This window comes from Dermacentor andersoni, chromosome 1 (genome assembly GCF_023375885.2).
Source record: "Dermacentor andersoni chromosome 1, qqDerAnde1_hic_scaffold, whole genome shotgun sequence".
Classification (NCBI taxonomy): Eukaryota; Metazoa; Arthropoda; class Arachnida; order Ixodida; family Ixodidae; genus Dermacentor; species Dermacentor andersoni.
In genome coordinates this window covers 143737334-143760708 of record NC_092814.1, presented here as the reverse complement: position 1 = coordinate 143760708, position 23375 = coordinate 143737334, and positions in this window count along the sequence as shown.

Genomic DNA, 23375 nt, shown 5'->3' with positions numbered 1-23375 from the left:
CCTAGCGAGTCTAAAGTGAGAGCCAATGCACGTCATCTCGGCGCAGAGCCATGTTGTGGGGTTCATTTTGCAGTTGCCTGTCCTTGTTGGATGTTTTGGGGCGGTGACATCAATACGCAAGTGGTCGCTGCGAGCCAAGACATCAATCCCCCCCCCTGACCACCTGCCGTTCTCTTCCTGCCTAGCGGTTGTCAGCGCTAGACAGTCGAGATTTTTCGGGCCATGGAGGCGCTGTTAAGAATGGCGAGCTGCAATGTAGGATTGCCACCCAATTACGACTGGGGGACAAGACGCGCCTCCTCCACTCTCCGTCGCTGCAGCTAGGCTGCGTTCGAAGAAGCGGGCTTTGTGCTGAAAACCGCCTCCATCCACCAGCCCCATCGTCGTTGTGACGAAACGGGTTCGACGGACGAACTATTGTGCCCGAGGTCCCCAGCGCGAACCTGATTTCTATGCGTGAGCAAGCTGCCGCGGGAAAGCCGTTTTATGTCGCTTCCCATGTGCCGGCCGGCACGCTGGACAACGAGCTACCCAGAATGTCTCCCAGGTACCCGGAACGGCGCCCCTCTGACGTCGGCTCCAGACCTTCGCACCTGTGTGTTTTGCGTGTGTGTGGGCGTAAACTGTTCTGCGGAACGGCGCCCCTCTGTCGTCGGCTCCAGACCTTGAAATGTGTGTGCCTTTGTGTGCGTAAACTGGTCTGCGGGGCGGCGGCAAGTTGACAATGAGTAAACGAACGCTCGCGTCACCTTGTTTCGCGGGAGGCGGCTAGTTTTGCGATGACGAAACGAACCTTTGCCGCCATGTATCGCCAGCGGACCAAGTGTTTAAAAACGGCTGTTGTGCGGATGCTCGACACACTTCTCTCGTGCAGTCATGTTGGACTGACACACTTTTCTCTTGAGCAGTCATGTTGGACTGACACTCTTTTTCTCAAGCAGTCATGTTAGACTCATTTAAATACTGTAAATAAACCCATTTTCCTCGTTCTCGATGAGAAGCAGTTCTTCCCTTCATCAACGTCCTCAGCGTGTTTAAGTTGGACGACGGCATGGGCCAGCTACCTTCGAATTCATGCCGGACTCCAATCTTGGCAACGGATCTCGAGCGATGGGATTGAGCCCCCAATCCTGACACCAGGTAAGAGTCTATCACCGGCACCTCCGCTGTACGCTCAATGGCTTTAGTGGTGTCCCCGTGTGCTCGTCGAAGGAATTCAGTCCACCCTCGCATGTTGGTCGGGGCTGTATCCGACTCCTCCAGTGCTCTCTGGAGTTCTCTATAACGAGGCCAGTCAGTTAATTTAGTCATTCCTATTGTTCTCCGTATGTTGGGCGTGGAGAGCGCTACTCGGATTATGTCGTGATCGCTTCCCAGGTTTTCGTCTAAGGAAACCCATTGTGCGTCTCTGATGTTAATTGTAAAGGCACGGTCGGGCGCCGTGTCTCTGCTGACGCTGTTACCCGTGCGCGTCGGTTTGCCAATCTGATTGATTGCCCGTAAGTCTAAGGCCGTTGCGGTGCGCTCGAGTAGGAACCCTTTGGGCGACGTTTTCGCTTATCCCCATAGTATGCGTTGTGCTTTAAAGTCACCCACTATCACCGCCTTATCCCTGGTGCCTGCTAACGCTTTTGTTGCTGAGAGAATGTGGGGTAGGTCGTCCCCTTTGCTTTTGGGAGGACTGTACATATTTGTGATTATTGTGTGCGCCTTAATTCGTTTCTTTGGTATCACACTGATAACTATTGAATTAGTCTCTCCCTCAGTTTGCGGAAGGGTTAATAATTGAGCGTTTATCGACTTGCTCACCAGCGTGGCGACCTTCGAAATTTGCGGATCGCTCAGAGTGTAGTATCTCTGCAGTTTGGCCGGCTTGGCCCCGACCTACTGCAGACATACCACGTCCGGAGCAATTCCGGAGTTTTTGATAAACTGGTGGAACACTGCCGCTTTCCTGGAGAAGGAGCGGCAGTTCCATTGCCATATCTCTAATTGTTCAGAATTTTGTATTCGTTGTGATTTCTTAGCGTGATTAACCATGTTGCCCACTCTTATTTTAAGCCCGTGACGTTTCCGTGTCCGAGCCGTCGGATTCTGTTACGCAGTGGCTTATTTTAGTTTTTGTTGAACCCGCTCCTATCGCAATTGCGCGTTTTTTGGTGGGAACAGCCTTCGAGACTGCCTTAAGCTGTTCCGCCACGAATACCTTGTGTTTCTCGAAGTCGTTCGTGCATAGTTTTTGAAATTCCCTTAACCTTTGGGTAGCTAACGTCATCATTTCATGCATAAATATTTTCAAGTTTTCCGCGATCATTGTCTGGATCTGCGCCGCCGTTATCTGCGCGTTATTTGAAATTTGGGTTGTCGGAGACTGCGCTGAGACGGAGTTTTTATCTGCTGCCGCTTTCGTTTTGGCTATTTCTTCAGACTGACGCTGCGTTTCCAGCTGTTGTATTGTGCTATTGAAGCGTGCCTCTAACTCTGACATTTGTTTCTCAAGTGATTGTCGTTTGTGTTCTTCTCCTGAGAGCAGTTATCTTAGTCGCGCATTTTTCTTTTCCAATTTCTGAATACGTTTACCATTTTCATCATTATTCTGTTTTGGAGCAGTGGGAGAAACAACCCTCGCCCAGCTCACCTGCTGTTTTTTAGGCAGTGGCGAATTCGACCGCTGCGAAGCCCTGGAGCTGGAGGGGTCCCTCGAGGGGGTATTGCTCTTCGCTCTGCTTTCGCGTGGAGATCTGGATCTCGATCGGTGCCGTTAGAAGTCCTGCTCTTCCGTCGACTCGAACCAGCGCCCCCGTGCATTTTTGGTGTTCTGTCCCGACCGCTCCCGCGAACGGGACTGGCGAGTCGTCTTCACGCGCTTGGCGGCAATCAGTTTGTTCGGGCACCGACGCGTCTCGCGCCCCGCCGCCCTGCACACGGCGCACTTCACTTCACATTCGTGTCCTTGTGGGGGTGGATTTTCGAGTCCGCAGCTACGGCATATGTTCTTGGGGTTCGGACAAACGTCCGAGCGGTGTCCTTCTTGCATGCACTCCAGGCACATTTGGATTGGTGGCCTGTACTCCGTACACCGCATCTCTACTCCCATGTAGTACACGCATTTGTGGTGCGTGTCTCCCGAGAAGGTGAGGAGAGCGGTATTTGTCCTTCCTAGCATTCGGGCCCTTTCGATGGTGACTCCTTGGGTCCTGACTCGCAGGTGTTGCTGGAGATCTGCTGATTCCGTGTGTGCTGGGAATCCGTGCACCACCCCTTTGTAGCTATCGTCTGGATCCGCTACGTACTCGTTGAAGGGGTGTCGCTTGCCTCGCAGCTCCATGCACGTGATTCGACGAATGACGTCCGCCACTTCCAGTGAAGGTGTCGAGACGATGATGATATTCGTTCCCTCACGGATTCGCGGTATGAAATCCTCTCCGATGATTTTTTGCTGGTTCGGTCCGTTTCCTGTGATTATTGTCCCGGTAGCCCGAATAATCGCTTGTGGTATTTCTGTTCTCAGATATTCCTTGAGCATTAGTCCCTTGTGGGGCTTCAGTATTATCTTGATGTCATTCTTCGGTAATGGTGGCAGAGGCTTCCACTTCCTCGGGCGCATGTTGCGACGACCGATTTGCCCGTCTCCTTTCGTGCCGCCTCCTGATGGCTGTCCGTTTATGTTATTCTTGTTGCTGGAAGCGTTTTCCATGTCGTTGTGCTTGACAGCCTCTCGCTGTCGTCGCGATAGAACTAACTGCCAGCCGTCCGTCGCCTGGTTGTGGGCGGCGATCTCTTGGCTTGTGCTAGTCCCCGCTCCGGAAATTATTCTTGTGTCCCCATTTTCGTCCGCGTTGTTAACCGGATGCGGGGCGGTTATTTGGAGGTCCATGTCTTCTGATGTAGCCATCTCCTACGCTCGGCAGAAGCGATCCGGTTATTAAGTGGTGAGGCGGTCGCTCACGCGCTAAGCCTATCGAGGCCTAACGGGGCTTCCGCCACTTCGAATTTTCAAAGTCGCGTGGAATGACGAAACATTCACTCACGGACTTGAACTTGGTCTTGAGACGGAGCGTTTGTCGAGTGGAACCCGACCGGATAGTCGAGGCTGGTGCAGCTGACGAGTTTTCGGCTAAAACGTCGATAGTCGGCGTAGCCCATGTGAAGAGCGTGTTCTGCCGGAACTTCGTCGTACACTGGGCAAGTGCCACTCACGGTAATAAGCGCCACAACGGGTAAGTACCAATAATTCAGCCACATTCATAGCGGGACCCATACGTGAGCATGTCAATCGAAAAGCCTCGATAAAGACATTTAGCACCGCAGTTATTGAGGAACAACTTACGCGTACGAACGCTGCTCAGTTTTTGTGCCCGTATACGTTGAAAAACGGTGGCCGAATTCACAAAGCGTTTCGTTCGTAAGTGCTGTTTTTCATTGGTTGATCGCTTTCGCTAATGATATGTCAAACACCACAATTGGTTGCAACGAACGCTTTTAGCGTAAGAAGAATCGTGATATTAAAGTATAAGTTCCGAAAGGCTCGTCGTTGAAGCAATGAACGACAATCTTATGGGCATCATGAAGGAGTGTGAAATTGAAGTAGGTGGTAAGTTCGTTAGACAGGATACCGGTAAGCTATTGCAGGAGACGAAAGATCTGATTAAGAAACGCCAATGTACGAAAGCCTCTAACCCTACAGCTAGAATAGAACTGGCAGAAATTTCCAAGTTAATCAACAAGCGTAAGACGGCTGACATAAGGAAATATAATATGGATAGAATTGAACATGGTCTCAGGAACGGAGGAAGCCTAAAAGCAGTGAAGAAGAAACTAGGAATAGGCAAGAATCAGATGTCTGCGTTAAGAGATAAAGCCGGCAATATCATTACTAATATGGATGAGATCGTTCAAGTGGCTGAGGAGTTCTATAGAGATTTATACAGTACCAGTAGCACCCCCGACGACAATGTGTGAGAGTGTAGTCTAGAGGAATTTGGAATCCCACAAGTAACGCCGAAAAGAAGTAAAGAACGCCTTGGGAGCTATGCAAAGGGGGAAGGCAGCTGGGGAGGATCAGGTAAGAGCAGATTTGTTGAAGGATGGTGGGAACATTGTCCTAGAAAAACTGGCCACTCTGTATATGCAATGCCTCATGACCTCGAGAGTACCGGAATCTTGGAAGAACGCTAACACAATCCTAATAAATAAGAAAGGGGACGCCAAAGACTTCAAAAAATATAGACCGATCAGCTTACTATCCGTTGACTACAAAGTATTTACCAAGGTAATCGCAAATGGAATCAGGAACACCTTAGACTTCTGTCAACCAAAGGACCAGGCGGGATTCCGTAAATGCTACTCAAAAATAGTCCATATTCACACTATCAATCAGGTGATAGAGAAATGTGCGGAATATATATAACCAACCCTTATATATAGCTTTCATTGATTACGAAAAAGCGTGTGATTCAGTCGAAACCTCAGCAGTCATGTAATCATTACGGAATCAGGGTGTAGACGAGCCGTATGAAAAAATACTGAAAAATATCTATAGAGGCTCTACAGCCACTGTAGTCCTCCATAAAGAAAGCAACAAAATCCCAATAAAGAATGGCGTCACGCAGGGAGATACGGTCCCTTCAATACTATTCACAGCGTGTTTACAGGAGGTATTCAGGCACCTGGATTGGGAAGTATTGGAGATAAGAGTTAATGGAGAATACCTTAGTAATTTGCGATTCGCTGATGATATTGCCTTGCTTAATAACTCAGGGGACCAATTGCAATGCATGCTCAGTGACCTGGACAGGCAAAGTAGAAGGGTGATTCTAAAAGTTAATCTGCAGAAAACTCAAGTAATGTTTGGCAGTATCGGAAGAGGACAGCAGTTTACGATAGGTAGCGAGGCGCAGGAAGTGGTAAGGGCAGGTAGTGACCGCGGATCCGAATCATGAGACTGAAATAATCAGAAGAATAAGAATGGGGCGGGGTGCGTTTGGCAGGCATTCTCACATCATGAACAGCAGGTTGCCATTTTCCCTCAAGAGAAAAGTGTATAACCGCTGTGTCTTACCAGTACTCACCTACGGGGCAGAAACATGGAGGCTTACGAGAAGGGGTCTACTCAAATTGAGGACGACGCAACGAGTTATAGAAAGAAGTATGATGGGCGTAACGTTAAGGGACTAAGAAAACAGCAGATTGGGTGAGGGAACAAACGCGAGTTAATGACATCTTAGTTGAAATCAAGAAAAAGAAATGGGCAAGGTCAGGGCATGTAATGAGGAGGGAAGATAACCGATAGTCATTAAGGGTTACGACTGGATTCCGAGAGAAGGGAAGCGTAGCAGGGGGCGGCAGAAAGTCAGGTGGGCGGATGAGATTAAGAAGTTTGCTGGGACAACATGGCCACAATTAGGACATGACCGGGGTAGTTGGAGAACTATGGGAGAGGCCTTTGCCCTGCAGTGGGCGTAGCCAGGCTGATGATGATGATGATGATTCGAAAGGCTGAAGGAAGTACCATATAAGCGCACCATTCCCTCCTATTTCTCTGTCTGTCTTTAAAAAGATAAACTCGCGCATTTTCGGCAGATCTCGGAGTTGTGCGGATCGCTTTGAGTATGCCCGCGACAAACGAATGCGTGATATTTCCGTAAAGTTCGAGTAGCGCACCTTGGTCTAGTAATGTAACAGTTTTATCTTTTAGGATACAATCAGTGATATTTTCCTTGATGTTTTCCTTACTTTTCAGTCTGTATAGGACACAGAAGCCCTTCAGCAGCTTTTTTTTCTTCTTCATCTTCAATTCAGATCATTTTAGGCAGCCCTTTGTTTAGAGCTTCTGGAAAACTATACAGCATCTATTCATTATTGGAAGGTCTCTTTGCAACCAGGCTCTAAAAGTGTTCAGAGATTATTCGTTGCAGAGTTCTTGAAATGACAGTTGTGCTTAAAGGTAGTCCTTTGTCCCTGACGGTTATCTGGATTTGCTCTACTCAATACAGGCATTGTACCTAATTAAACCGAAATAACCCTTCCTGCTGTAAATTTATGCACCTGCGTTTGGCTAGTCAACTTTCGATTCGATATGCTAGTCGATATTTGCTATTCATATTCGATTCGTATTCGAAAAAGTTTCTACGCTCCCACCTCCACATGATTCACAAGAGAACTTTTGCGTGTCATGCCTAAAGGAAAGGTTCTTGTTTAAAGAGATAACCTCGAATTCGCTTTTTTTATTGTGATGATTAGCTGATCGAGGTGAACACTTTTGTTAACCACAACCGTCAAATAACTAAGTCTTCCACCAACTTCCGGTCAAAATGTGTAACTTACGTTTTCATGGTATAAAGTTGAATATGGGAAAAAAAATGAAGGAAAAGTTGAACGAATGTTTCTTCTGAGCTGCATACCAATTGATGTTAATTGATGTTGCATTGTGTACTAAGGCCTCGAAATCTCAGACGAAACTGCGTTTGGTGGAATTCAGTCGAAAAATACTTTCTCAAACATCATTTCCTATAAAAGGAATAGCAGATTTTTTGATGGAATCATTGATAGAGACCTCACATGGAGCCCTTGCATGACCTACGTGAAACAGGGCCTAAAAGCAATTCGCCAATTACTCAATTTTCTGGGCGGCAGAAAAAGCGGTGCGATGTCAGTACATGGAATGTTGGAATGGTACGAGACACTATTTCCGAACTGTTTAAGATATACCTTGCCTACACTGACCAACACTTGCTGGATCAGTCTTCGTACTCCTTAGGCTATTTCATCTCGGGCTGTCAGCTTGTTTCAATTTGCCCAACAGCTGCAACTATTGCAAGCACCTGGGACCAACAAATACAAACGCACACTGCAGTGGAAGTGGTCAGAGTGCACATTAGGTAACTTTAGCCCCTGCCCGAGTTCCATATTCTTGTCTTACTACCTATCGAAAGGTCGTAGTCATCATTTTGTTATAAAACCTCCGCGCCAGGCTTCCATGAGGATCCACTCCCGCCACTAAGCCATCAATTCATCCTTGGTGTCTGGTTCGACCTCAAAGTAACCATTTTAATACCCTTAAGGGTGTAGTAAATACGTTTGTGTTGCCTGACGAGCAGTCTTATGAGATTAATATGCACTCTTAAAGAAGGGTGATTGGATGAACTAGGAGCGAAAGAAAAAGAAACACAATGTCTTCTTGACAGAATTCAGAATGAGGCGGAGTCACTGCGCACAGCGCTCTATCAGCTCACCCCTCGCGTATAGAGAGAAGGACAGTTGGGCAGCAGTTTTTTGTCTCTGCTATCATCGGGATCATTCCAAGTTTTTAGACAGCGCATAACTAGGGGGAATGGCCCACATTTTTGGGCTTCTCTACCTTCGGGATCGGCCCACGAAAAAAGTTACAAGCACATACCCGGTACGAAATGGTGGCGGTAACTCTCTGAGAAAGACATTGTTTTTAAAACGTCTTCCTAGGCTAGCTGTACATTTCGTTGCTTATTATTTAACATTACAACGTATATAGAATAAGCTTTCAGAAATTCTTCTGTAAATAGATCGCGGAAGAATGTAAGGTGTATTCTAACCGAATAACTTGATGTGGCAGCCAGACACTATATCCACTGCGCCATATGATGCATGTGCGAACGAAAGCAAGCGACGGGAGACGACGATCACGGCTCAATCTGGCGCGCGAAAAGCTGTGGGGGGATGGGAGGGATGGAGGGGAGAGGGCAGCGTTGTTCTCCGGCAGCAACTGCGTATTTCGCTACCACGCGCAAGGGGATCGATGATCGCGGCTCCATCTTGCGCGCTCAAGGGAGGGAGAAAAGCTGGGAGGAAGCGCACCATCTTCCGCCCTGCGCACCGAACCTGATGGCCATGTAGTTCGCCAAGCAACGCGCGGCCGCGCGCGGTCACACGGGCTTTCTGTGGACAGCGGTCTGCTTTGGGGGCAGAGGTAAGCTTTGCGTGTGCTGTGTTCTCGCTCTAAGTTTGCGTTTAAGCGATATACAGCACCCAGGTCACTTCGCTCGCTGCTGCTGCCGCGCTTCCTCACGCCAGCCTTTTGACAACGAATGTCCGCGGTCATCGAGTGTGATGTGTTCATGTTTGCCTGTACGCGCTCACACTATGCTTTTAATTTAGTTAGTAAGCGAATGTTACAAAGTTTACACGGCCGATAAAACTACTCTCCTTACTTCGTATAGCTGTCTGCTAATTTGCTATCGTAATCGATTCTTCGCCTTTCGGGCGAAACTGCGACTTTTTTTTTTTCTTTCTCGGTATAGTTTGCACTTTTCTCATCGCTAATTCAACATCTTCATAAGACTGATCTACTTCCGCATTGTCGTGGATGGATGTTGGAGCGTAGGCTTGTACTACCTTTAATCTATACTTCTGAAGTTTGATTACGACTACAGCTACCCTCTCATTATTGCTGTAGAATTCGTCAATGTTGCCCGCTATGTCCTTATGGATTAATATACCTACTCTGTATTGCTTCTTATCAGGGAGACCTCTATAGCAGAGGACATGGCTGTTATTCAGCAACGTATAAGCCTCACCAGTTCTTCGAATCTCACTAAGGCCGATGATATCCCAAACAATCTCTGATAGTTCCTCGAACAGTACTGCTAAGCTAGCCTCTTGATTTGAAAATTTTATCAGCGCTAACACATGCATCGACAAAGTAACAAGGACGAGACCCAAGCGCTTGTGTCTCGTCCTTGTTACTTTGTGGATGCATGTGTTGCGCTGCTACAATCTTCAAATCAAGTATGCACCAACTCGCCCAGAAAGAAGTTTTAATGAAGCTAATCTCACTCGACATAGTTCAGCAATTAAAGGTTGACAGGGTCAGTTTCCATTGGCAGTGTTGGAATCGCACCGCTGGCACGAGTTGTTGGTATCTCGGTGCTGACGCCCGATATTGCCAATGGGTCGCAAGCCCCAAGGGTAGCGTTGGCCTGGCGGCCTGGGGCACTGGAAGCATCCGAAGGTCCCGGCAAAGCATGAGAAGACTGGTAACAGAACAACTGGTTTATTCTAACATAGCAAAAGAGCGGCCGGTCAGGTCGACCGAAGTGGAGAGACGGGAGAGCACGCAACTCAACAGTACAAATCAGAGCCTCTCCCCTGGCGTCCGGGGGCAGCTGCTCTTATACTCTCGGCGTCGCGGTCCAAAAGGGAAGGAGGGAAGGTCACGGGATGAAGGTCACGGGACGGCGGAGCATGAGCCCACGACGGCGCGAACTGTCGGGCCGAGAGACGTCCAGGCTCCTCATTCGGGGAACTCCGCTCCCCGGCTGCCGCACTTTGACAAGCGAGGGCACACACACACACACGCACACACGAAGACACGTGGCACTGAAACACGCCTGGACACGCTTGGCGGGTAGGCGTTGCGGCGGCGTCGAACAGGCCAAAATGTCCGCCGTTTTGAACAAAGCCCCGGCGTCCGTTGCATCCGCGCCGGCATTACCGCGCGTTGTAGGCGAAACGTAACAGACCGCCCCGCCGGGGGAAGGAGATCCCGATGGTCAGGGGACTGCATCCGCTGTCCGGAGGGATGTCGCTCGATGATGCTCATAACCGAAGTTGGGCGTCCTTGGGCGTTTCTTGAGCGCAGCGCACAGAGAAGGCCTCGTTCTCACGTTCAGGTGCACACAGGACACTGCAAAGTGACTTCGGGAGAGTTGACATTTTTGTTCTCGTTTCCGGCAAGCGTTAGAACCACGCCAAAAGTCAACCGCTCAGTCAGCAAGCACGGCACAACCCTCACTAAGCCCTGCCAGGCTCTTTCCCCTTTTTTTACTGCTGCCTAGTTCCTTACAGTAGTTTAGCAGCACTCAGAACGCGTCCACAAATCGAAAAATTGCACTAGAAAGCACATCATCACTTTGAAACACTACACAAAAGCAATAAGTTAAAAATCCTGCCTCAGGAAGAAAAACATCAGTAACAAGCAATTTTGAGGCTGATTCCCACGTTAGGGGCTTCGACTTAAGCCATCGGCGTTACCGTTGAGACTCCCCTTTTTGTAACGCACCTCAAAGGAATATTGTTGCAAAGCGAGGCTCCAGCGCAGGAGGCGACCATTTTTGGGAGAGATGGTCTGCAGCCATTGGAGAGGGCAGTGATCCGTCTCAATGATAAACCTCGAGCCAGCTAGGTAACATGACAATTTCTGAACGGCCCACACGATACACGCACACTCTTTCTCGGTGGCGCTATACGCCTGCTCACGACTGGTCAGCTTACGACTAGCATACAGGACGGGGTGTTCTACTTCTCCATTTTCCCGTTGGCACAGTACAACGCCCATGCCTCGCTCACTAGCATCACACTGAACAACGAACCCTTTTGTGTAGTCGGGCGATCGTAGCACAGGCTGGCTTGTTAGGGCGCTCTTTAGGGCGCTAAAAGCTCTTTCCTTCGTCTCGTCCCAGACGACTGTTTGCGGCTCTGTCTTTCTTAGAGCATCCGTCAAGGGAGCCGCGATATCAGAGTACCTGGGGATGTACCTCTGATAGTAGCCGGCGACACCTAAGAACGACCGAATATCGGTCTTCGTGCGCGGTTGCGGGAAGTCTCGCACAGCGGTCACCTTTATTTCAGAGGGGCGGCGACGACCCCGACCAATCACGTGTCCGAGGTAGACAACCTCGGCCTGTGCTAACTGGCACTTGGGAGCCTTGACTGTCAAGCCCGCATCGCGAAGGCGGGTTAGCACTGCCCGCAAGTGCGCCATATGCTCAGACCAGGATGCGGAGAATATCGCTACGTCGTCTAGATACGGTAAAGCGAATTCTTGCTGTCCCCGCAACACTTTATCCATGAGGCTTGAAAAGCAGTATGGCGCGTTCTTCAAACCAAAACTCAAAACTTTAGGACGGAATGTCCCCATTGGTGAAATGAACGCCGCATACCTACTAGCCTCTTCTGTAAGTGGAACCTGCCAATAACCCCTGACAAGATCTAGGGTGGAAATAAACTGAGCGCTACTCACTCTCTCAAGGCGCTCCTCGATGTTAGGGATCGGATAAATTTGATCCTTAGTGATGGAATTAAGCCTGCGGTAGTCGACGCAAGGACGAGGTTCCTTGCCCGGTACCTCAACTAAAATCAAAGGGGAGGTATAATCACTCTCACCCGCTTCAATAACACCGAGCTGTAGCATTTTCTTTACCTCAGCCTCCATAATATCGCTCTGGCGGGGTGACACCCGGTACGCCTTGGATCGTACTGGCTCTGGGGAGGTAAGTTCTATGTCATGAGTAAGGACAGAAGTCCTACCAGGCCTCTCAGAGAACAGACCTTGAAACTCTTGTAAGAGCTGGTGTAGTTCTGTTTTCTGCTCGGGCGACAGCGATGCTTTACTTATTAAGTCACTAATGACTTGATCGGCGTCTTTCCTGTTTGTCACTGAGCCTAGTCCCGGAAGCTCTTCTAACTTTCCCGCATCGGGAATTTCCTCTCCAGTATCTGGTGCCTTTAACGCTACAGGCTCAATTTTATCCCGTTCGGGCGTGCTCTGACTACCAGCTTGCTGCGCCTCTGACCCTTTCTCATCGTTCAACAACGTCGGCCCCGCAACTACCGCCTTTGCAGCGAGCTCCCGAACCTTCGATCTGGTTAAGGCCTGAACGCTAGCCTCACCAAACAAAAGCCCCTTCTCGCGCAGGAGGTGATCGGACCTGTTCGAAAATAAGTACGGGTACTGGGGGGGCAGCATAGATGACACTGCGGCCTCCGTCTCAAGTGCTCCGAAAGGTCCTTCAATAAGCACTTTTGCTACCGGCAGACACACGCTATGAGCTTCCACTGCTTGCTTGATCCATGCGCACTCGCCCGTGAACATATCGGGTTCTACGTAAGAGGGGTGAACTACATCCATTGTAGCTGCGGAATCGCGAAGCACTCGGCACTCTTTCCCGTTCACGAGGAGGTCTCGCATGTAAGGCTCGAGAAGCTTCATGTTCTCGTCAGTGCTGCATATAGACAAAAACACGACTTGTGTTTTTGTTTCTGGACACTGCGCCGAAAAGTGACCCGGCTTCTGGCACGTATAACAAACGCGCGCTTGCCTCGTCTCGAACCGCTTTCTGCGTTCGGCTTCGGTTGCCGCCGTCTCCTTACGTTCGGTCGGACTGCTTTCACTCGCATCCGCACTACGTGTATCCCCCTTTGCTCTCATGGGTGTGAACTTTGGCCTCTCAAACTTGGAGCCAAATTCACCCTTTTGACCGTCCTTAGCTCCGCGAGCCCGACGCGTCACAAACTCCTCGGCTAACTCAGCGGCTCTAGCCACCGTACTAACGTCTGGCCTATCCAAGACCCAGTACCGCACGTTCTCAGGTAACCGACTATAAAACTGTTCTAGCCCGAAACACTGCAGAACTTTCTCGTGGTCACCAAACGCTTTCTCTTCTTTGAGCCACTCCTGCATGTTTGACATAAGCCTGTACGCAAACTCTGTATATGACTCACTTCTGCCTTTCTCGTTTTCCCGGAACTTCCGACGAAACGCCTCCGCTGACAGCCTGTACTTCTTTAGCAGACTCGATTTCACTTTCTCGAAATCCTCTGCCTCCTCTCTCTCCAAGCGAGCGACTACGTCGGCCGCCTCGCCGGGTAGCAAAGTGAGCAAGCGCTGTGGCCACGTTTCCCGAGAGAACCCCTGCTTCTCGCACGTTCGCTCAAAGTTAACCAGGAACAAACCAATGTCCTCTCCAAGCTTAAACCGCCGCATCAGGTCAGTCATTTTGAACAATACTCGTTCTCCTGCACCGTGTGCCTGACTTCCATTACGAGCGCGTTCCATCTCTATCTCGAGACGCTTCATTTCCAAAGCGTGGTCGCGCTCTTCTTTTTCTTTCTGCTCTTTTCGTTCGCGCTCCTGTTTCTCTTTTTGCTCTTTAAGTTCGCGCTCCTGTCTTTTTGCCGTCTCCCTCTCCTCAATGGTCTCAAGGCATTCCGACAGCTCGTCATCCTCAGCTTCTAACTCAAGAATAGCCCTTAGCAGTTCTGGTTTTCTGAGTTTGTCTGAGACATCCAGACCCAACTCTCTCGCAAGCTCCAGCAATTTCGGTTTGCGCAACGACTTCAAATCCATGGCTGCTCTGAATGCTGCTTTCTCTACTGCCTACTATTGTCTTGCCGCAAACTAACCCGGTAGCAACGACAACCACAATTACCAGCTCTGTTTCTAACACTAACAAAAGCCTGGCAAAACTCAGAAGAAGAAAGTCCCGCACTCACCAAACCTCGCAGCCAAGAATTCAGCGCAGTCGTTCCGCTGCAGGCAACCAGTCATCACACAGGGCTCGTTGCACTGCTCCCGGATGGTCGTTGAGCTGCTCAGCATACAGTCAACCGCATCTCTTCGCTGCTGGCCTCCGTTGTCGCGATCTCACCGCTGGCAACCAGATGTTGGAATCGCACCGCTGGCACGAGTTGTTGGTATCTCGGTGCTGACGCCCGATATTGCCAATGGGTCGCAAGCCCCAAGGGTAGCGTTGGCCTGGCGGCCTGGGGCACTGGAAGCATCCGAAGGTCCCGGCAAAGCATGAGAAGACTGGTAACAGAACAACTGGTTTATTCTAACATAGCAAAAGAGCGGCCGGTCAGGTCGACCGAAGTGGAGAGACGGGAGAGCACGCAACTCAACAGTACAAATCGGAGCCTCTCCCCTGGCGTCCGGGGGCAGCTGCTCTTATACTCTCGGCGTCGCGGTCCAAAAGGGAAGGAGGGAAGGTCACGGGATGAAGGTCACGGGACGGCGGAGCATGAGCCCACGACGGCGCGAACTGTCGGGCCGAGAGACGTCCAGGCTCCTCATTCGGGGAACTCCGCTCCCCGGCTGCCGCGCTTTGACAAGCGAGGGCACACACACACACACGCACACACGAAGACACGTGGCACTGAAACACGCCTGGACACGCTTGGCGGGTAGGCGTTGCGGCGGCGTCGAACAGGCCAAAATGTCCGCCGTTTTGAACAAAGCCCCGGCGTCCGTTGCATCCGCGCCGGCATTACCGCGCGTTGTAGGCGAAACGTAACAGCAGCCTCTCCGGACCCAGAGATTCTTAGCACCCTCTGCTGCGTTACAGGTCTGACCGCCGCCTTGGACATGTGCCCCGCAGCTGCTGGGGAGTGAGGGCAGTGAGTTAATTGTAGATGCCATTGGGGAGGTGGTGACCTAATACTGCATCAGAGAGGCCAATTCCTGTTCTGGTGAGGGAGTGTCTTTGTTCAAGCTTAGCGGGCCTTCCTAATTTGGTTCTACCTGGATCAGTATAGCACCACTCACTCTCGGCATCTTTCGCAGGTGTCAGGCGCCACTCCGAGCCCGCAGATGTAGTGCACTGGAGGATGTCATACGCAGATACACCATCGTAGATTTTAAAAAAAGGGGGCGGGGGAGATTTGAACTTCCGACTACCGGCACCGAGCATAAGACATACCTCAGTAAGGTAACCCCGCAGGCGGCTAGGCTACCTTGTCGCCGAAAAGGATGGCCCAGAGGGCCCTACGTGCCGAAGAGATCAGCTGATTTGTATGCGTCCTTTTACCTACAGTGGTGCCTTTTTCGATCAGTCAGACATAGTTTGGACATTTCGCGCTTGTAACCAATTGGCCGCTGTATTGCCGCCGCGGTCGCAATACAGTTCTCGGGATTACAAACGAAAATAAGCAGGAAAGAATAACGGCAGATGTAGACGAAACGAATGAACGCATATACGATTCCTTCTGATGTGCTGGAAATCTGTGTGTTAACTTTACAGCTAGGGGTTATTGCTACATGCTTTTTCTTCTTCTTTACGTGAATATTGTAAACAAAAAACTTCCCGTCATTTCACTCTGTACCTTTTGTGCGGAAATTTCGCATCCTCAAAGAAAGCCTGTTTTGGCAGCGCGCCTCGTAAGTTGCTGCGCATAGGTTCTAGAACATTTATAGAATTAAGGAGCGTGTAGTGTCAACATCTATACGCGTATTAGGTTCCCTGAATACGTTTTCAAGATCTGTATAAGCTAGCTTCTATGTATTGTGGGCTTATAAAGAGGGAACCGTGGCAGGTGCAGATGTCCGGAATTTGTCTGCGTTGCATTTTCTAGTGTTGTTACTAGAAAGTATGTGCAAGGTATGTCGGTAGTGTCTTTGTAAAGCCCTTTTCTTAAACACTTCATGTTGCACAATATGGTATCAATTATTCCTGGTCCTAACATCTTGTTTCCCGAATCTCACGCACGCACGCGGTCTTGAACGCGCCTAGGTACACGATATATTTTCGCTGAACTTGAGCAGCACTTAACAGTTGCATGTAAAAACGAAAAGGAAAAAGTTTTCAACGCTTACCGGGAGGCCCGGGGCTGCGTATCATTGGTTCGGGGTGTCTGCGTGTCTCTTGGCGTCCGAAAGCTAGAGCACCCGGGTATCCAGAATGGAGAGTCCTGTCGCCGTATCGATACCGCTCTCTCTGCCTACCTTTCAATTTTTTCCCTTTTTCCAAGTTTGCTGGAATTTTTCTAGCATAACCATGTACCAATTAGCCCAACAACCCACTCTCATTAGCTCTTTCAATCGCTCATTTAAACATCTGATGTTTGGCTAACCAACTCCTTTCCACAAGTCAGAGACACCGTATAAATCACGCCCACTGAGCACGCTCCAAACGGCCTCCTATGGTTAGTAGTAACAAATATTTTCGACTGACTTGAACTATTTTCTTGAAGCCAGCGCCTGTGTGTCGTCCTTTCTTCTGTCATCGTCTTTTACGCTGTGCCGTCATGTCGATATTTAATCACCAACTCGCCCAAGCTTCCACTTCACAGTGATAACAGTTCTAATGTTCCCATACACGCAACAAAAACGAATGTTTCTGTGCATTTTACGAAATTCGAAGGCTCATGTTGATTCTCTTTCTTCCTTCTTATCTTCATTTTCCCTTCTCCCCTTTCACGGGCGTATGGGATAGCCAACTGGACATGACCATGGTTATCCTCGTCACCTTTCTATCGCCATCTCTCTCTCTCTCTCTCTTTCTACGATCCTAAATGCACTTTCGCAACCTTTGGACTGGAGGGCTTATAGTTCTTAGAAACGTTCTGAAAAGCAGCGCGACCTTGAACACGGACGGACAGAAGAAGCACTTGGGCTGCGCTCGTCCATGTGTTTCTTCGGTCCATCCTTCTTCGAAATCGAGCTGATTTCACAATAATCTTAAACCAATTTGCTCAAGCTCCAGCCTTGTTCTTAGGAATACCCCAGCGCTGCGTATACGTCCATGTCTCTCTTGAGTCCTTTTCCACTTCTTTACCAGCACCCTCGATGAGCACCTCCGCCCCCCCCCCTTCCCACTTACCACGACATGACAAGTTTCCAAGTTCGCTGAGACGAGAAAAGAAAGACAAAACACCTCTCAAATGAAAAATCTTCTTTTTTTGTCAGGAAAGCTGGCAAGAATACACGCGAGTGTCTGCTTTTGTCGTTACAGACTCCTTGTGTCGTCTCTTCAGCGGAAGTTGTAGAAAGCTTGCTGCGTTGTTGAACCATCTTTATAAGCACGTTTTTGAAGAGAAATTACTAGGACGCTCAACTGCTTCCGCTCTCGACTTTCATTCAGGGCTGAAGAGGCGTACGTCTTATAGGTTGACGACGCTCTCGCGCTTGACAACAACCTGGTTCGCTGAAGCTCAATTTATTGGTCGGACTTACCGGCGTCACATGCCGTAAAAGTTCGTGTATATATGCACGAGGTGCATGAAACGGTTGGTTACTCTTTACTGACTGTTTGAAAAAGTCTAATGGCTGAAATAGAGAAATACGCAAAAGCACTCGCCCAATGAATACGCTAGCGTATAGACCGTATGTGGCCTCCAGCCCTGTGAATACCAAACGTCAATACGAAAGCGCAGACGCCTGTATATTCTCCACAGTAGGAACCCAAGAAAAGCCACGGCACAGTCAACAAAGGCAAGAGTGCGAAAATACGTTGCCCTTTGCCACCAATTAAGGTCCATCTTAAGCCATTCTGGGTGTCATGACCTAAACATTGAAATACAGTCAAGTTTTACACAGTGACGTACATGTTGTGCGTGCCACAGTCCATTCGTGGCCCAGATTATGAAAATCGTACGTACTGCATACGCGAATTTGTTGGAAACCACAGAAAATTACTTGCTTCCGCGAATACCTGTGACATTGGCAGGATTTACGCGCTGGCAAATAAGAGTTCCAAATACAGAATAAACCAAACGAAGGAGATATTTGATCGAAAGCCAACAGTGGGGCTACAGAGTAACAGCACTCACCAGTTTAAAAAAAATTTCGAAGAAAGAATTCAGGTTCGTTTTACATCTTCATATTTCAAACCACTGTTATGATTCCTTGAATATGCAGCAAGTGATATACAGTGTGTTTATTTTTTACTTTGAGCACTTCTTTAAAAGCCTACGAAATTCGCCTGCATTGCGTCACCATGGATAAACTATCTGCCCAGGAAAGAAAAGCCAGAATGTTTTGCAATATAAACAAAATCAATTCGCTCACTAATTAAAGTACTTACATTAACTACGTTTTGGTAACAAATCTTACAGCTCATGTTTAGGCCTATATTATAAAATTGAAGAGAATCATAATGAAAATCTAGGGCCGAACTTACAAAGCTTACCGTTAGTAAGTGCTTTGTGCCATTGGTTGGGCTCACTTATTATATGTACGGCATCACCAATTTTCTGGAATTTTCTCCAACCAACATTTCTAGGGTAAGATCCTTTTGTAAATACGGACCCAAGTTTCGTGTTTTTACATTTCAAAATGGCCTCATAGACCGAAATACCTGGTGTCAAATTATTCGCTCAATTTACAGGATTACACAGGTGGCACCGCGAACCGCGGCTCGCCGTGCAAACCGGCTGGCGCAAAGTGAAGCTGTCGTTGCGCTTCTCTCTTTCTACGACATGAGGCTCTATTCTTACATTTCAGAATTTTCTTGGAGGCATGACATAAGCACGACACGTACAAAATGGCGCTGATGGCCCCGTTTTGCTTTCATAACATGACGCAAAAATGATGTTTTGCAAAACTTCCGTTTCAAGTCACAAATTTCAAAGCACGTGACCTCTCAACAGCCAATCGGAGAGTTAACATGGTTGATAATGGCAGCCATGCAGCCGCGATGAGCGTCGAGAATACAGCTTCTGATGCTGATTGGCGCGTTGCGCAGCTTCCGGTTGCGCAGCAGAAGGGTGAGACGCACCACTTTATAAGCACGCTATGGCGAAGCATCATTTTACGCTGTCCCACTACGTCACAGGGATGTTATACCGCGAGTCGTACTTGTCGGTTCCGCCTACGTAATACGGTAAATCAAAGCAATAATTTTACGGCAGCAATTTTGGTGTTCATGGCCATGTTGAAATGTAGATACATGAAACTAGATTTATATGACGATCTTGTTCAACTTGCTGGTGTAAACATGAGCCGCAAATTTTTTTTGCGTAAAAAGTTAATTATTGTGAATATTTTATTTACTGAATAGCTTTGATTTCTTTTTTTTTTTTGCGTAAGATGTCCACCTCGGCAGATAATTCACCTGTAGTGACGTTATTGGGGTGAATTTCGTAGCTATACTAAAAATGTGTTGGAAGTAAAAAAACAAAACACACTGCACCCGCTGTGCACGTTTGAGTTTGTTATATGTATCTAGTTATGTAGTTGTGTGTTGTGTTATGTTGCTATGTGTAGCTACGTCAGTCTTCTCGTCTGTCAAACTGTCCATTTATTCGCGTGTTCTGGCGCTTTTTGTATACTTTCGCTTCGTTACGGAACTGTGCATGTCTCTAAGTGTCCTTTTACTCCCTTCTGTGCATTCCTTCACCCACGTGTGCAACCTCGCAAACTGCTGTTTTCACTGTACTTCCTTGCTTTCAGTGCTTTTAATTTTTGTTTGCCCTGCGACGAGGAGCAGCCGGCGCCAGTAAAAGTCCAACCTTTTTTTATTTATTTATTTTTAAAATACCTTACAAAGCCCCTACATGGGGATTGAGTAAGGGGGGCATACAATCAAGTACATACAATCTAGTAACAACAATAATAAAAGAAAATAGCAGCCAAGTGCACAGCCTAAGAGTCAGAGAAACATTAGCTACATAAAGCTGCATATGACTACAATAAAAAGGAACTATATAAGTTTGTAACAAACGTATAACAGTGCAAGAAAAAGGTTGAAAAAATAACACAGAACAGCGAGTGTGATATTAATGGTTAAGGGTTAAGCGAGTTCAGTGAGTGCTTGAATTTTTCGCGGTCAGTTTCCGCAACTATGTTGTCGGGAAGGTTGTTCCAGAGCCGAATGGCACGTGGGATTGCAGACCAGTTAAATGCTTCTGTTTTACCATAGATGCGCGTGAAGCAATGATGATTGTATAATCTCCGCGACGTGTGCGATGACGTTTCTAGGTGTAGGTAACATTTTAGCGTGGTGGGCGTATTTATGAAATGACAAAAGGGCTATGTCGCGACGATTACATAGCAGCTGAAGTGAAAGGTGAATCTTTATTTGAGCTAGGCTAGAGCGGTAGTCATAATTTCGGGAAATGAAACGTGCGGCTCTATTTTGGATTGATTCCAGCATGGTAATTAAGTAATTTTGGTGGGGAGACCAGACTGGAGCGGCGAACTCAAGTCGAGGGCGAACAAATGTTTGAAATGCCAGTTTGCGGATAAGTGGAGGTGAGTTCTGAAGGTTACGTCGCAGGTAACCCAGTGATCGAGAAGCACTGGCACAGATGGTGGTAATGTGAGAAGTCCAGGAGAGGTTTGTTGAAAGATTTACGCCTAGATATTTAAATGATGAGGTCCGAGATAATGGGACATTTTTAATACAGTAAGAATAGTCCAAGTTAGTGCGTTTGCGGGTGAAGGACATCACTTTACATTTTGATGAATTTAAAGTCATTAGCCAGGTGTCACACCAATTAATAATTTGGTTAAGATCATTTTGGAGGATCAGGTGGTCATCGGAGGTGTTAATAGAACGATAGATAACGCAGTCGTCAGCGAAAATGCGCATGCATGAGGATAAGTTATTGGGTATGTCATTAATGTATATCAGAAAGAGTAAGGGACCAAGAACGCTTCCTTGTGGTACACTGGATGAAACATCTGAAAGGGGCGAGGAGAAGCTGTTAGCGAAAGTAAACTGCTGTCTGTTAGAAAGAAAATTTGAAAGCCAGGATAAAGTTAGTGAATCAAGTTTTAATGATGATAACTTCAAAAATAGGCGACAATGAGCTACGCGGTCAAAAGCTTTAGAAAAATCCAGAAAGATGCTGTCAGTTTGAAGTTTTGAGTCCATGTTAAAATGTAAATCTGTCGTAAACTCAAGCAGTTGCGTTTCGCACGACAAACCTGTCCTGAAACCATGTTGATTATGAAAAAAGAAGTTGTTCGACTCTAGATGTTGGTAAACATGAGATGCAATAATATGTTCCATCATTTTACAGCGTATGCACGTTAGCGATATCGGTCGGTAGTTCTCAACTAAGTTTTTGTCAGCGTCTTTGAAGATGGGTATGACTTTGGCTGTTTTCCAATCTTGGGGTATCTGACCTGTCATTAAAGATTGGTGAAAAATGTGAAATAAAAACTTGCTAGATACTGATACTGCATTTTTTAGTAATTTAAAGCTAATATATATATAACAGATATCTACGAAACAACATCGGAGTTCCATCAAATCGAGTTCTTGCTTTTTTGTTTATTCATCCCTCGCACGTGTGCGATCATGTTACCGACGTCTAGCGACATCGCAAACCTTGTTAGACACTGTCTCACAAAAGTATAGTAAGCAGAACCTTGGCGCAGTACATATGTAGCAGTAACAAGGCTGCCGTGACTTGTTTCACTCAAGCGACTCTCTGCAAGCCCCGATGAAGCACGGCGCCCGACTAGACTTGATGGCTTTAGCAACCCCTGTACTCGACGTGTGCACACACCCCAGCGCGCTCATGAATAATGATACCTGACACCATTTACCCGCCAAGAGGGCAGCAACATGGAGAGCATCCTTCCAAGCGGCCCTGTCCATAGTGAAAACACCAGCAAACCGTGCGCTCTAGTGGGCGCAGCCGGATCTTGCGAAGCTCTCGGATCGATTGACATTTAGCAAAAAAAGGTCTGCTGGTAGGCATGTCGGCTCTAGTAACACGCGTTGTTGTCGGCCGATGGCCGTTAGAAAGTCCAAGAGCTGCCCATATTGATGCCACAGGTATTACTTCAACACAGTATCCATACATGGCACCCACTCCTGGTGCTAGCATCGCTTCTCCTGGTATTTCAAACAGATGAAAACACACTGCAGGAAACACGGAGCAACTTGGAGCAGGTATTCAACTTGTTCAACTCCCACTCATACACAGATAGCTGAAACCAAGCAAGTGAACTTAAGACTTAATTCATAAGCAAACATTTTGCAGCATGTCCCTAAAGACGTGTCTATGTCCTGCTATGCAAAAAGTCCGTGCTTTGGTTACACCGTTGTCTATATCAAGTTTGTTCACAAGTACAACAGCGCCTGGCTCTCTCTTTTGGCGAAAAAAAAAAGACGAATTATGAGTAAGTTTTGAAAACCTGAAAGTCACCTGAATTATTTGCAGAACGCTTCGCTCGCCACTGTGTTTACTGAGCTCAAATTCGCTTAAAATGTTGATGGACCTAAAATAACTTGAGCTAGAAACATACCACAAAATAAATGTAAAAAGTGCTTGATGGACGTCCACTAAGGTAAGACATGATGCGCTTTCACGCTTTTGTTTGGCGTCATAATTTTCTAACTATATAAAACGCACTCCGTCAACTAGGCGCAAACACTGCTAGGTTGGGGGATTCCAAGAGGCGGCGGTTCGCTGCTTCAGGACTGCGTAGAAGCGGTCTTTTAACCAGACATGTGCCTGTGTATTGTGTGGTATGCATGCGTTCTTCTTGACACCTACTCACTTTCATGCAATAAATAAGAAGGGACCTTCCCTTTGTCACAAATTACAAGAAAGTAATGGGAAAATACCTCAACCTTTTTAAGTTACACAAATATTGCAGCAAAGCGAACATTCACTGAACTGTGTGGCAATAACTAGGACTCGGTGATGTGAAGAATACTATAGTGATATTAACGTCGTTTACCTGCATTAAGTGTTTTGTTTCTGGTTCATATACATAAGCACATAGGGCATAAATATTTAACTAGGATAACCTAATACATTTACCTATACTGCTTCACAAATGTGAATATAAGCTTCCAAGTAACAAAAAAGAAATAATCCTTGCTCCTGAGATGTTTTTTGTTTTTTTCTCGCTGAAACACTTTCTTTCCAAGATACAAGTATGA